Consider the following 15,117-nt stretch of genomic DNA (forward strand, 5'->3'; position numbering starts at 1 on the left):
ATATATACATTATATTATATATTAGGTAATAACTAGTACTTCCTTCCTTATTTCCTCATTAATATGTATTCATAGTTAAGTGTATCTGTTGTAGATTAAGAATCACTTGTACATATATTAGGATAACTAGTTATAAGAGTATTAGAGACTGTAGATACTAAGTAATTATTACGTATAGATAAAAAGACCGATTAACCAATAATGTTAAGTATTAATATTATATTGTAAACCATCTGTAATGTTATTACATAGTTGTTTCTGTAATTCTGCATCACTTTAATTGTAATATTGTCTCTTTCTAATGAATATGCATTGTACTAATCACACACTATTGCTATCTCGCTTATCATTTAAGGCTATCTCTTTCATGTCTATAACTCTGTCTCTTTTGTATATATTTTTACACCTGCAATAAAGATACGAGGATGCGAGCGCTTCTAATCCCATATAATTCCGAACCCCAATAATAATTCACACACTTCACTCTCGAAGCCTGAAGCGATCGCACATAACAAGAATTACGTGTTTTATTTATACGCGTATCCCTGTGGTTTGGACTCTCCAAAATCCTCCACAAAAGTAATCAATTATGATGAGTTTATTTCCGTAGTGGCATTTCAATATTTAAAATTATTTTTCTCATCCGTTAAACTATTAAGTAGATGAATTCATCTTGGATAATTTCACAATATTTTGCAATATATTTAAATTTATCATTTTTGTAAAAAATAGCGATGATATTGCATTTCATACGTTAATAAAGACAACAAGACCTTTTACTATGTATTTTAAATGAAATTCGAACAAGTACTTTGATTTTTAAGAAAGGAATAGGAAATACGTAGAGATGAGGCTATATTTAAATGTACAAATACAAATTTACTGAGAGTGCAAAGAACACGTTTTTCATGCAATGACGTGTCGACGACTGAAACACAGAATGAATTGCAATAAATAATGAAATTTTGTAAAAATAACGCAACATGATATTTTATAACGAATCTAATTCGAACAAATAAAATTCTGATTCACAAGAAACGAATAAGGAAATACGTAGAGTCGATGATTCTCAAGAAACGAATAAGGAAATACGTAGAGACGATGATATATTCAAATGTACAAATACCAGTTTAATAAGAGTACACAGAACACGTTTTTCAGGCAATGACGTGTCGGCGGCGGGAACACAAAAGATATGAATTGCAATGAATAAAACACAACGTCACGGCTTGAAGGCCGCTGCTACGTCGGACGTTTATTTAAATATTTATACACAGACACGCTTTGTTCACTTTTAGACGCTGATAAGTGGTGAAATTAGAATGTATGAAGACGTCTTTGGCGCAGTTGGTTAGTGCTCAGGTTCTGAGAGGTCCTGGGTTCGATTTCCAGCGCGGGTTAATTTAGGTTTTTTTTTTTTAATTGGCTCAGGTCTGGTCTGATGGTAGGCAAAGACGTACCGCCAAGCGACTTAACGTTCCGGTACGATGTCACGTAGAAACCGTCGGCGTGCACTTCATAGATGCAAAAATTGCAAAGGTGTAATTACGAACCAGAATTGGAGAAGGAATTGTGCATTTTGTGCCAACTATACGTAGAGTGCATACCCTAGGTAAACACTTTTGTCACTGGTAAGCCTGCTTCCATCTTAGACTGCATCCTCACTTAGTATCAGCCTATTCACTAATTTAGTCTTTATTAACAACTTATTAAAATAAACATCGAATCTACTGAGATAAGTCTTCTACTGACAGTACGATATCCATGAAGGGTTATCAGTAGGAACCGGATGACATTTGTTAAATAGAATCTAAATTTCGTAAGTATATTATGTCAACTAATATACATCAAAGTTAGTGTATTAGCCTGCAGGTGAGATCGCAGTCAATGGCTAACTTGTCATTGAAAATAGAATAATTAATTAAAAAAAAGCTGAAATATTGTTTGACCACAATTAACATCCGTTACGATAGAGAAGACGCTTATCGAGATTATTAAACAAAACACCATGATTATTAAACACATACGTGTTAAATCGTTTCATTTTATACAGAAAATTCACACAATTCTTAAGACTGAAGTCACGTATAATCCCACGTGAATTTTCCGAAGAATCGTTCCGATTTTCAAGAAAACAAATCACTTCCGTTAACGTGAAGTGAAAAGAAAATGAAAAGTGAAAAACGGGCTTTGTGTTTGTAATATTCTTATAAGTTTTCAACAGAAATGAATGGATTCAAAAGATATGTTTGATCTTTTTCTTTTATTAATGTTTTAAATTTATCAATTTTTAAGTATTTTGTATAGGAAGGAAGTTATGTTTTGAACTGCAGATGTACCTACGTGTTTATGTTATATTTCTGATTTTTTAATTTCCATATAAAATATTGTTTAAATATTACTTAACCAAAATAAATACTAGCATTAAAAATCAAATCCAATCGATCTGTTGAATCCGGTAAAAAATTATATGATATAATTTAATTTATAGATTTTTTCCAGTACTTCTTTGTATTGTTACAAAGGAATATAATAATACAAAGAATTAATTACTTTTGTTAAATAAGTTAGCAGATTTACTTATTAAATTAAAAATAAAAAAAATAAACAGTCCAACCAAATCAAATATGTTACAAGCAGGTTTAAATAATCACGCTTAAGTTATAGCTTTAGGAATTAATTAAAAAATAAAGCACCTACTATATGTTTAAGCCTCAGGTAATCGCGCATTATCATTATCATTATCAGCTGATGGACGTCCACTGTTGGACATAGGCCATATGTGAGCCATTAACATCCAACGACTCCTTGTAGGACAGGGAGTCGCTTGATGTCGTTGGTCCGGGTTGGTAGGGAAACGACCAGCATTGGCTTTCTGGCTATTTCGTACGCATGAAATTCAATTCTTCATAAATCTCGCGGAAACCATCGATTTTCCAGGAGATAAGTAGATATTGTGTGAAATCGGGGTATGATCTATCTTCATTCCGAATTTCATATTGTTTTCTTAAAAAACTTAAAATGTCAGCTATTTTTAACATGACAAAGGTTTTTTGGTACCACGAAAATCATTGTAAGAGTATGCTACTGAGGAAAGAATAATAATTTTATAAGTTGTCTTTTGTTTGTTTGTGTTTTTTATATTATTTACTTAATAAAGTACTTTGTTAACTTGCTGAATGCTTGGTTATTCCTTTATTTATTAGGTTATTGCTTTTGTCCTGAAACTCTTTCTTTACGCAGCAATGGGGCAAATACCAATAAACAACAATAATACAAAACCTATAGTAAATTATGACAAGTAGTTAGTGAAAAAATTTATTGAGTTACTAAATACCGGAAAAACCGTGATCACTGATCCTCCCCACGCATAGGTATATTTTTTACAAAAAAAAAACATAAATAAATATTAGATGTAGGTACAGAATTTAGGTTAACCAAAAAAACACGTTAGCAGTTATTTCCGTACATATTACCTTGTCGGTTAGCAGTTATTTTAAAACCAAAGCGCATACTTACAGCGTTCAGCGGCTAACATTAGAAAAGGGCACTCGAAGAGAAATCCAAAATTAAAAAAAAATCACAAGCTGGGAAAAAAATCTGGGGGGTAGTTGCACTTAGTTACTTGTCATGTTTGCGCTGTCACTTAATAAGGTCCGACTAGGTATATCACATGCGGCGACTGTCAAGTCCTTTGGTATACTGAAGGCAACACGATACGGGAACGGAGGGGTTTATTTTCGGAGCGGCGCGTGAGCAGATGAAACCGTCACGGATACTTTTGGACGTTTGAAAGGTCATTGGACACGCGTTATTGTTTTCTATGGGCGAGCATTGTTGGTTTTCAATGTCGGTGAAATTTTTCCGGGGAAATGGGTCATGTCGGATTAAGGGTTTAGATTGTATTGCTTCGTTAGTTCTGTGGCCAAGTTCAGCTTGTTATTTTCTATGGGTGAGCAATGAGCATTGTGTAGATTTTCAATGTCGGTGAAATTTTTCCGGGGAAATGGGTCATTTTGGATTAAGGTTTTAGATTGTACTGCTTCGTTAGTTCTGTGGACAAGTTCAGCTTATTATGTTCTATGGGTGAGCAATTAGCATTTTGTAGATTTTCAATGTCGGTGAAATTTTTCCGGGGAAAAGTCATATAAAATTTAGGTTTGATATTTTAGTGTTAAGTTTGACTTCGGCTTGGTAGTACGGGATTAACACGTTGAATATTGCAGCCATGTATGGTGAATTTTTAGCCGATTAAAAAAAGAGGTGATCAATTCAACCCATTTAAAATATTATGTTGTTAAAATTTAATTGAATTGTTTTTGCCGAATTATGCTAGTCTATCTGACTTCTAACGTGTATGTCTTATTTCATATAACTTAAGTCTTAAAATTAAATTGCTTTTATTTATTTTTGAATCTTTAAACTTAGAGAGTTCCAGCTCTATCAAAATCAGTTCAGTAGTTTTTGAGATAGAGAATTTATAGAGCTCATTTTTAAGTGGTGTATAGACTTTGTTAAATTACTTTTTTGTTATAGGAATATATATTATTTATACGTTTCAGATATAATAAAATCATACCAGTAACGGATTACGATATACGGATTGCCAGTTTCCAATGAAAAAGGCTTGTAATATCTTTTTTTGACGTTACGGGTCAATAACACCCCGTACCGCAGGAACAGAAAGTAGAGATAAATCCACAGTGAACGTTAATTTTTTTTTTTATAATAACATTTGTATAATACTTCAGATATAAATCAGAAACAAACCAATATAACGGATTACGAATGCAAGCCCCCAATAAATAAAAGGCTCATAATAAAAACGAGTTCAATCGAGCCGTGACTATGCGAAATTCCCATCTATAAATAAATAACCCAGTGTCCTTTTCTCCAAATGCCAGTGCAGTGCAGCATTATAAATAGAGGGTTGATCGACAGCAGAGTTATGCGTCACTTTGATCAGCGCGTGGGCTCGTACGACCACGTGTTTTGTTTCACGCCGGCTAGATAATTGCTGCAAGTATCTAGATCAAACAATATATTACTCCAAGGAGAAGAAGTGAAGGTACATACACGAAAACGTTGGATATAGCAGCGCTACTAGTTCCGCAAACAGAATATTTTAGAACTAAAACAGCGGCAATTTTAAATGGAGATTTTTGATTTTAATTTTTTTTTTCATCGAGGTTTTGTAAAACACTTAAATTAATTGTTTCAAAAAGATTTTTTTTTTTGGTACCGTTGCCCAGGCTTGAACTCATGATTGTCTTAACGTATCTTAGGTTCACACCACTTGACCATTTACACCACTCGACCAACTAACTATGTAGGATGTGGTTGAAATTTATTTACGCTTACTGTCTGATTTCTGTACCTACTAATTTAAGTTCGAAACCAACACATGCATAATCTACTACGTCCAAAAATCTTTGTACTGAAGTTTCAGCCCATTGATCTAGATCCAATGTATTTAATCCTCAGAATGCTCGTTACTTTCTTGGTTTCTTGGTGTGTTGATAAGAAGAAAGCTAACAATCACACAGCGAGCGATGGAACTATGCTTGGAGTATCTTTGCGTTATCGAATCAGAAATCAGGAAATCCACAGAAGAACCAAAGTCACCGATAAATTAGTAATAAGAGTTCTTAACAAAAAAAAAAAAAGTATACATTATTATATTGCAGGTAATTTTTATTTGTATCATTAATTTTGTTTTTCATCGTTATGTTTAAGTTTTCTGTTTTTTTTTTTTTTCTCTAAATCAATGTGTCTACCTAGTTAGTTTTAATTAGTTCTTAATAATTGTATTTAATAGTTTACGTTAAGTGTTGAACTGTGTGCGTGGCGGCACCTGAACTGGGTCCTAACTGAAAATCAGTGCTGCATACTTTTTTTATTGAAAGTATGCGGCAAAATGCTGAGTTGGGGCCTTTTTCCAGGTTGTGCCACATATTACAGGGCATTCTTTAGTGCTCCACTGTTTGAGTGGACAGTTAAGCCATAATATGTTATAATTTAGATTTTATGTGATATGTGGCATTACTTAAAAATAAAGATCTTTTTAAATAAAGATCTTTTCGATATAGCCTAACGATTCGCGAAGCTTGGCAAAGGGCGGGGCACATCAACAAGTCCCTACAAAAGGCATATGTCCTGCAGTGGACGTCCATCGTCTGATATGATGATGATGATGCTTGGTAGACCGAGGGCATCAAACGACTTGCAGGGTTGCTGGCGGCTCAAGACCGTGGTGATAGAAGTGTATGCAAGAGGCCTATGTCCAGCTGATAATAATCGGCTGTTGATGATTTTTCATTAAAATCAAGCTTAGAGGAAATTTTTATTACAGCACAAAGGATTATATAGATGATAAAACGGTTTATTTATTTATTTTTATATACACGAAATATGCCCAGAGAAACATTACAGTTTCCCAATTCGTTTAGTGTTGAACTGCACTATACTTTCGATTGTGTACTTAGTTCTAGATAAGTAAGCTTGTGAAATGGTGATAAACAAAAAACAAACCTTGGCTGAGTTTGTTGTGGGCTCTTCTCGGACGGGGGCGCGTTTGGAACCCTTGAAACTTTAATTTTTTGACTTTAATTATCACCATTAAATCATGACATAACTTGACATTTCAAAAGTGATTGTAAACAAAGCCTATGTGAAATAAATGAAATTTAAAATTTGATGCGTAATAAAACGTTTCACGGTAAGCCTGGTAAGTCTACCGGGATGGGTCTGATAGACCCTACCAGGCACGCTGAGGGTTATATAGTACTGTAAAAATACTGCTGATTTATGACGTGTAAACTTCGTTTTACGAGTAAGTTTTGGAAACTACCAACTTTTATTTATAGACCGAGAACCTGCGATAGTCATACCTCATTTTACGAAGTTTGTGTGACTTGACTCTAAGCGCCTAACATAAGTCAATTATAAAGTTTGTTTGTTTAACTATTTGTTATGAATAGGCTCCGAAACTATTGGACTGATTCAAAAATTCATTTACCAATTTATAGCTATATTACCTGTGAGTAACATAATCTATAACATTTTATACCTGTATTCTAATGTCAACTTCGCAAGTGAAGCCGCGGGGGATTTGCTAGTTAGTTATTTGGTTCTAACAATACCTCAAAATAATAGACTCCATTTTCAGCAGGTAGGGGAGGTATTGTCGGAACTAATTTGAATTTTAGTATAAAATTATACCAACATATAGAGCAGCGTCGAAAACGTTATACGGAAGCAGGAAAATCATTGTTATTATAGAGAAGCTATAAGGCACTGAACACACTGAAGCCAGGCAAATCTAAAGAACGTGGTGTGGTCAATGATATGTTAAACTTAAGATATGTTACTTGGCTACAAAATCAATGCAAAATGTGATCCGAATTTAGCTACTCCACTGGGCGCACACATGCACAATTTTGTGTTTACTTACATTATATATTTATGTATTATAGTTTTTACACTAATTAAACACACAACTCGACATTGTAGACTATATTTAGATAGTATTTGTGTAGTGTGTGTGTGTGTGTTTAAAGTGGCTGATTGTCTTAATTTTATTTAGTCGCATAATAAACAACGAAAGTTATTTAAAAATAAAACCTACCTACATATTACATACAATATGAAATATAATATACAATATTGAGTTCTGGAGTTCTGAAAGTGTAAAAACTATTTATTTACATAAATATATAATGTAAGTAAGCACCAAGTGTGCGCTGTGTGGAGTTCGGATCACTTTTTTCTATGATTTTGTAGGCATGTAATACATCTAGAATATTAAACAAATCGCTCCAGTAAAACAAGTGATGCGCTTAGTGTGAAATTAACTTTAGAGGGAAATTACACGTTAACATAGAATACTGGTAATTTTGCAAAGATTTCAAGGAAATGCTAAACGAGACAAATTACCCAAACAACTGAGCACAATGATTTATTACGTTAGTATAATATTATGTATTCGGTGATTTTGTGATGAAGTGTATGTTATGATTTTACATTCTTGTGTATCTGTAATAGTAATACAGTATACTTGTCTATACTAATATTATAAAGCTGAAGAGTTTGTTTGTTCGATTGATTGAACACGCTAATCTCAGGAAATACTGGTCTGATTTGAAAACTTCTTTCAGTGTTAGATAGCCCATTTATCGAGGAAGGCTATAGGCTATATTTTATCCCCGTATTCTTTCAGGAACGGGAACGGGTGAAACCACGTGGCGTCAGCTAGTAACTACTATAAAAATGTTTTTTTTAATGTTTGCGCTTGACTACAGTCATCCCTGTTGGAAAGCAATTTTAGGTCTAAGATGACGCTTGCCTAGAAGATGCCTATTCAGTCTTGTCTTGAAGGAGCACAAATTGTAGGTGTCAGAAAACATATAACACACATCTTAGCCGTTCTAATTAGAATCTTTGACGCAAAACGTTTCGTGCGGGGAAAAACATTGTGAGAAAACCTGCACATCTGAGAATTTTCTTATCTCTCATACATATGTAAAGTCTGCCTGCATTGAATCAGCGTGGTGGATGCCTAACCCCTCTCATTCCGTGATAAAGAGTGACCGGAATATGGGTTGTTAATGATGATAGTAATATTATAAAGTTTATGGCATAATAAGGGATAATCTCAGGATTTACTGAACCCATCTAGAAAATTCTTTTACTACAAAATCCACGTTATTTGTTAGTGACAAGGGCTATATTTTAGCTCGAACTACAGAGGTGAAACTGCTGGGTGTTGGCTAGTTTAAAATATAACCGCCGTATTATGACTCACAAGAGCCCTTATTTTACACACGACTATACAAAAAATACTAAATAACACCTGTCAAGAATAAAATAATAGCTGTATAACATTTATATTTATGGTTACAAACACATCACTAAATTCGTAAACGTATTTTGGGATATTTTGGAAGTATTTCGGCCCTGTGCCAATTCAGTTCTCCCTAAATACGACTTGTCGAAGTTTTGCCCAATAGGTACATTGGCAGAACTTCTTAAAATACAAGAAATTAAATGTTTGACTGTCGTGTTAATAATTTATTTTAGAGGTAACTTTAACCCCCATCAAAATATTTTCATATAAGGCTATTGATACATAACACATAATTAACAGGTTACTACAGATCATGATTAAAGACACAATCTCATATCAGTCAGAGGGTCACATCACACATAACAACCCAAAAAAGTATCGTCATCGCATCAACTCGAGCCGTTCAACAGTTTTTTTATGGAACTCCTGGAGTTGCAGTAACTCCAAATAATCGGAATCGTAATAAACGTCTCGCCTCGGAACAAGCTCACGATTCGTGGCGATGCGGTGCCGATATCTTTTCGAACTGTAGAGCAACTGTAGTGTAATGAGGCTTTTATAGCTCTACAATGCAAGTTTCAATATTTTGTCTCCCCGTCTGCGTAATTCGATACTATACAAAAAAATAAGAATTTGAAGCTCGCACCGCTGTATTACAAAATTAACGTTGCAGGTCGCCGTATCAACTTAAGCTGTCAAATATTCTTTGTATGAAACTCCTTGTTCAATCTGGCAAATTAATAATAATTTTAATTTCAATTTTCTGCTGCGTACACTAATCAAAATCGTATCGTAATTTCCTAGCCTCGGGATAAATGCACGAGTCGAGACGATACGATGACAATCCTTTTCTTAGTTGTCATGTGTGCTATTACCCATAGCCTTCAAATTCAAACTCGGTATTGCATTGAACCAAATTCAGTTAAAGTCGCTAGTACAACACAACAATCGTTGAACTCGGTTGTGTTCATACTTCGTTAGCGGTCCTTTGTTAACTAATTACCATACATTCGGCGGTTCTTTGTGTCAGAACAAAGTGAATTTTCATAAGTTCAGAGTTTCAATCGGATAATAAATTTTGGCGCAGAACACGAGAGCATTAATTCACGTCTCACGTCGCCTCCAATTGGGTTACTGTACATCTTTTGCTTTTTAACCGACTTGTTAAATAAGATGGCGGTTCTCAATTTTGTTATTATATGTAACTAGCTGGCGCCGCGCGGTTTTGGTAGGAATAAAACGGGAATAATATATAGCCTACAGCCTTCCTTGTTAAATGGACTATCTAACACTGAAAGAATTTTTCAAATCGGACCAGTAGTTCCTGAGATTAGCGCGTTTAATCAAACAAACATACAAACAAACAAACAAACTCTTAAGCCTTATTAAATTAGTAAAGATATAGATTCGTCGTTTTGGCAGTCATATTGGATTTGTATTTTTTTATAGTGACTACTTTTAGCTACTAGTCAAATTCTTTAATTTGATACATAATTATACCTAATTGTGAGTATTATGTAATCCTTCATTTTGTTTGTAATTTTGCACTCATAAAGGCGTCAAGATGAACTTCTTTTGTTTTGTATAAACGCCACATCGTTTACGGAAAATGTTTTATTAGCCTATTTTATGGATAAAAAAAGACACCAAAGACAGACTAGAGGCCTAGCACTAGGACTATTAAAATAACGATGAACTAAATAATTAATGAAATGGTCATTTAATTTCACAAAATAATAACTATTTGATGAAAGATTCAATTATTATTAACTGCAGTGTGTAAATAGCGAGTGTGATTGCATTCGTTGACACGCCACTATGCGTTTGACGGCATGTTGGCTGCTTGCCCGTATGCTCTCTGCGCCATTTCTCTTTATCATCAAACAAAGAAATATGCGGAACATGTTTTGCTTTTATTTAATGACATATCCCTTGACTGCGATCTCACCTGATGTTAAGTGACGATGGAAGCGGGTTTACTCGTACTTGGAATAGGTACAAGTTCATTCAACCCTAAATCGCTTGGCGGTACGTCTTTGCCAGTATGGTGGTACTAGCCACGATCGATGCCTACCACCATACCAGCACGGCTATTCTAGAGACGATGTTTCGTTTAACTCGAATTCACCTTTTGCTATCTTTCTCATTCTATAGTATCGTGTTAAACAGAGAGAGATAGAGGTGAATTCGAAACTCGCACTTGCGAGTTATAAAAATATCGTTACAGAATAGCTCAGACCAATTATAGAAGGACCAGTATCGCACCCATATTCACAAACGAAATTTTCTGTCATTTTCTAAGGAAAACGAGCTTAGATTTGCTATAGATCTTTTACTAAACTGTAAGTTTTTGCCCGTTTTTTACATTACTCAACTACACAAAAAGGTATTTTTACGGAGCTCTTTAACCGACGAACACGATTACAACAATGAAATATCGATTCTATAGAGACAGTTTTTATAATCGCATTAGATCGTTGATCATATACTTTGACAGAAAATTAACGTATAGCGAGGCAGGTCCTATACAATAGTTGGTCTGAGCAGAATAGCCTAGCTGACATGAGCCAGTTTACAAATTGTTGGAATATTACAAAAATGCATGTCTATGGTACAGTGGTGGCCGGTGATAAGGTTCTATTGTCTGTGGATGATGTTTATTGACACTGTCACTCTCGGATATTCAAGTGTCATATTATTTGTCATTCTCTGTCTTTTCAACTGATCTGCTGTTCATTATATTTTACTAATGTTAATAAATAGTACAGTCAAGCAGTACTTAAGTCTTTTATTTGATCTCCCAACAGAAATCATAAAATTCCATGCTGACCTATGCTGGGAATTGAACACTGGACCTCTCTATTGAAAACCACAGCACTGACAACTGCGCCAGAAAAGTCATCAGAAGTCGTCGTATGTAAAAGGTCATTATTTTCGTCGTTGACAGAATTTCTATTATTATAATTATCTTTATGACTGGTGTTAAATAGCTATCTATTTATCTACGTTGGAAGATCATGTCTAATTAACACAGTTATTGCTGTACAAGAAAATTCGATGTATTCAAATTCATGTGGCCCAGATAATTAAAATAAAAAAATATATGTATAAATATATAAAAACTCTTCAATAAGTAGTAATGAACTTACATCACCAGCTGGTATATTCACTATTGGTGTTTGTTATCAATCTATTAAAATAAACATCTAACCAATTGACAAAATGTCATCCATTCACGATATCCATCAGTAAACGTGTGATGACATTTGTTACATAGCATCTCAATTTCGTATATGTCAACTAGCATACGTCAAAGATAGTGAATTAGCCTGCAGGTATTTTGTTCAAGATATTTAATTTTTGCTACTAAAATAATTTATTGGTATCTAGGCTTACCTCTTTATAGGACAGAGGTCTGGATTAAAGACTTACAACGCTGCTCCAATGCGGTTTGGTGGGCTTATAGCAACATTGTTTGACTTTATATAACCCTTTGTATTGTTCTATGATGACATATCAAATGTTAATGATAATAAACTCTATCGGTATTCAGGGCTTAACATTCTTTCCCAGGCAAGAACATAGTATCACCAACTTCCGAACCGAATTTCCAACACCGAGATGTTACTCTAAATATCTTGAAAGAAAGCATAGTTCAATACTTTATAACTTGAACCCAAGACCTCATGATCCAAAGACACATACGCTAACCACTGGGCCAATGAAATATCATCATCATCATCATATCAGCCGATGGACGTCCACTGCAGGACATAGTCCTCTTGTAGGGACTTCCAAACATCTTGATCCTGAGCAACGTGCGATTCCCTGCGACTTGCTTGATGTCGTCAGTTTACCTGGGGGTGTGGGTGGTTTGGGGAGGTGGGGGGGGGGGGGAGATACTGCGATGTGATTTCTAGTGCGGGGTCACTATTTCAGCACCTTGGGACCCCAACGTCCATCAGCTGTTCGAACTATGAGCCCCGCCCATTGTCACTTCAGCTTCGCGATACGTTGAGCTTTGTCAGTGACTTTGGTTCTTCTGCGGATCAACGAAATATAAAATATGATAATTATTCTTTTTCTAACCTAATTATTATTGCTTATTGACGATCACAAAAGTTCCATTTCCAACTGTACAAGACTACCAATTAAACAAAGTTAAACAAGAAACAAAAGGTTTCTTTGTTTGAAGAAACTATTTCATTGTAAACGATATTCTGTAAAAGTTTTTTTTTCCATAAATACGAAAATATTGAAGCTCAAGTACTTCTGTATTTCCTCAGCGCAGTTTCGTATTCGTGTCAATTATTTTCAACTACCCTTGACCGGAATATCTTGCGGACAGTATACCTCGGACACTGTCTAATGAATGAAAATAAATTTGTTTTTTGGGGCAATAAGCCGATCTACTGTAATATATCGTTGCTGAAACTAAGTCGCTTTTCGTATTCACCCATTTTTACGTTAAATACTCGTAACTCGTACCAGTTACGCACGGAATTTCTTTATTAAACTTAAAATGTGTATTAAATCTGTGCATTTATGTAGTAGACATTTTAAAAGTTAGATTTTTTCAGTTATGTTTTTTTTCCTTTGGAAATGTGAAATGGATGTTTACGAATTTTACAATGAAAAATAGCTTGGAAATTAAATGCACTTTATGACTGGCTACTTTAATATTGTTAAATGTAATAAATACTTATTTAGTACACATAACATAGAAACTACTTACTTTAGGGATAGATGTGTGTATTATTTTAATTTTACTTAATTTAAAAAAAAATAAGAAAAAAACCCCAGACTGAGTATGTTGTGGACTTCTAGGACCGAGCTGCGTTTGTTACCCACCTAACTTTTTAAGTTTTAGATTTTTAAGTTCTAGATTTTACTTATCACCAACAACTTACCTGACGTTTCATAAGTGCTTGTAAACTAAGCTGAATAAATAAATTTTGACATTGACAATGACTTTGACTTTGAACAACGACTATCGATATATTATATTAAACTTTCCTCTATCAGTTGTTTGTGTGTTGACTTTATTGAATTACTTCAAGGGATTATATTTAAACAGACAAACAGACTGATGCGGCGCGTACTTTGTCTTATATTGTCAATAAACAAAACAAACATGTCACATATTGGCTCCCACATGCCGGCTAAAAACAATAATACATTATTCAATCGTAGAATTCAATATACACAGCTTTATCGTCTACGTTCCGAGCATTGAAACTCAAATTATCGCTTTTATGGCCGCAGAGCATAAACTGTAGTGCATTTTAGTGTCATAGACTACACAGGCTGAGTTTTTAAACATACATTCTTGTGCATAAAGCTCAATTTATCTCTCGCTTTGTCTAACGCAATACTACAGACAGAGAGAAATACAGCCGAATACTAGAGTGAGATAATTATAGTCGAGTTATTAAAATTTAACTCTGCCTCTGAAGTTCCATAAATATTGACAAGGGACTTAGATGTATTAATACTGGACTATCGAAACAATTAAAAAACAGCGTCCATTAATGTTTTTTTTTGGTCTGAGGGCCTAGTGGCAGTTTGATACTGACTATCACGTTAACGTAAACGCTAATTTCTAAGGAATTGAAAAAGCGCCATCTATGGGCACTACTGCACAACTGTTTCAATTCCACATAAATTTGCATATAAAAACCGCCCCAGCGCAGGATAGCGAGTAATTGCCGCGCGGGGCACATGATTGACATCCTCTACTACCCTTAGGCCGAAAGGCCTCAGCTCCGAAAGGAGCTGGAAGAACATGACCAGGGGAACAAGATCCCCCGCGCCTTACCCGGGCAAGGAAGCATAGCCTCGAGGCCCGTACCCCCACCTGGATTTTTATCTGGGAGGAGATAGCCTGCCTGCTAAAATCGCGTTTACGTTAACGCGATAGTAACAGTATGAAAACATTGAATCTTCTTTTTATTTTCACTATTATATACTTGTCTCCCTCTCAACGTCAATTCGCTTCGCCCGATAGCACTTTTCGTAATTTCACGCATTTACCACCTTACTCCCCAAGTCAAGTTTAATTCGAAGAACATTCAATACAAAACAAATAAAGAAGAAATAAAGGACTTTGTGTTAGCAGAGTCATAGGGGCACAGCTGGTGAAATAAAAAGTTAGTTAAATATCACTTCGTTTTAAAACTCACCCTGTGTAGTGCATTAAACTTTTTACTCTGCTCGTGTGTATTCTACTTTGTAGACCGCCGTTCGATCTCGCAATTTGTCGCTTGAAGTAA

General features: G+C 34.7%; 1 protein-coding gene across 5 annotated transcripts in view; it reads right to left on the reverse strand.

The window, feature by feature from the left end:
* Positions 1–15,117, reverse strand: part of LOC112045027 (RING finger protein nhl-1) — a 127,632-nt gene that overhangs the window by 35,312 nt on the left and 77,203 nt on the right. For 3 of the 5 annotated variants that reach the window (XM_052885655.1, XM_052885652.1, XM_024081067.2), the window contains exon 1: positions 3,520–3,703. The exons of 1 other annotated variant lie outside the window; for it this stretch is intronic. The gene's annotated coding sequence lies outside the window, so the exon portion shown is untranslated. Of the gene's footprint in view, positions 1–3,519; positions 3,738–15,117 lie in introns of those variants that run through there. One more of the 5 variants, XM_024081068.2, reaches the window with a different exon arrangement.

The sequence above is a fragment of the Bicyclus anynana genome, chromosome 14 (assembly GCF_947172395.1).
Source record: "Bicyclus anynana chromosome 14, ilBicAnyn1.1, whole genome shotgun sequence".
Lineage (NCBI taxonomy): Eukaryota > Metazoa > Arthropoda > Insecta > Lepidoptera > Nymphalidae > Bicyclus > Bicyclus anynana.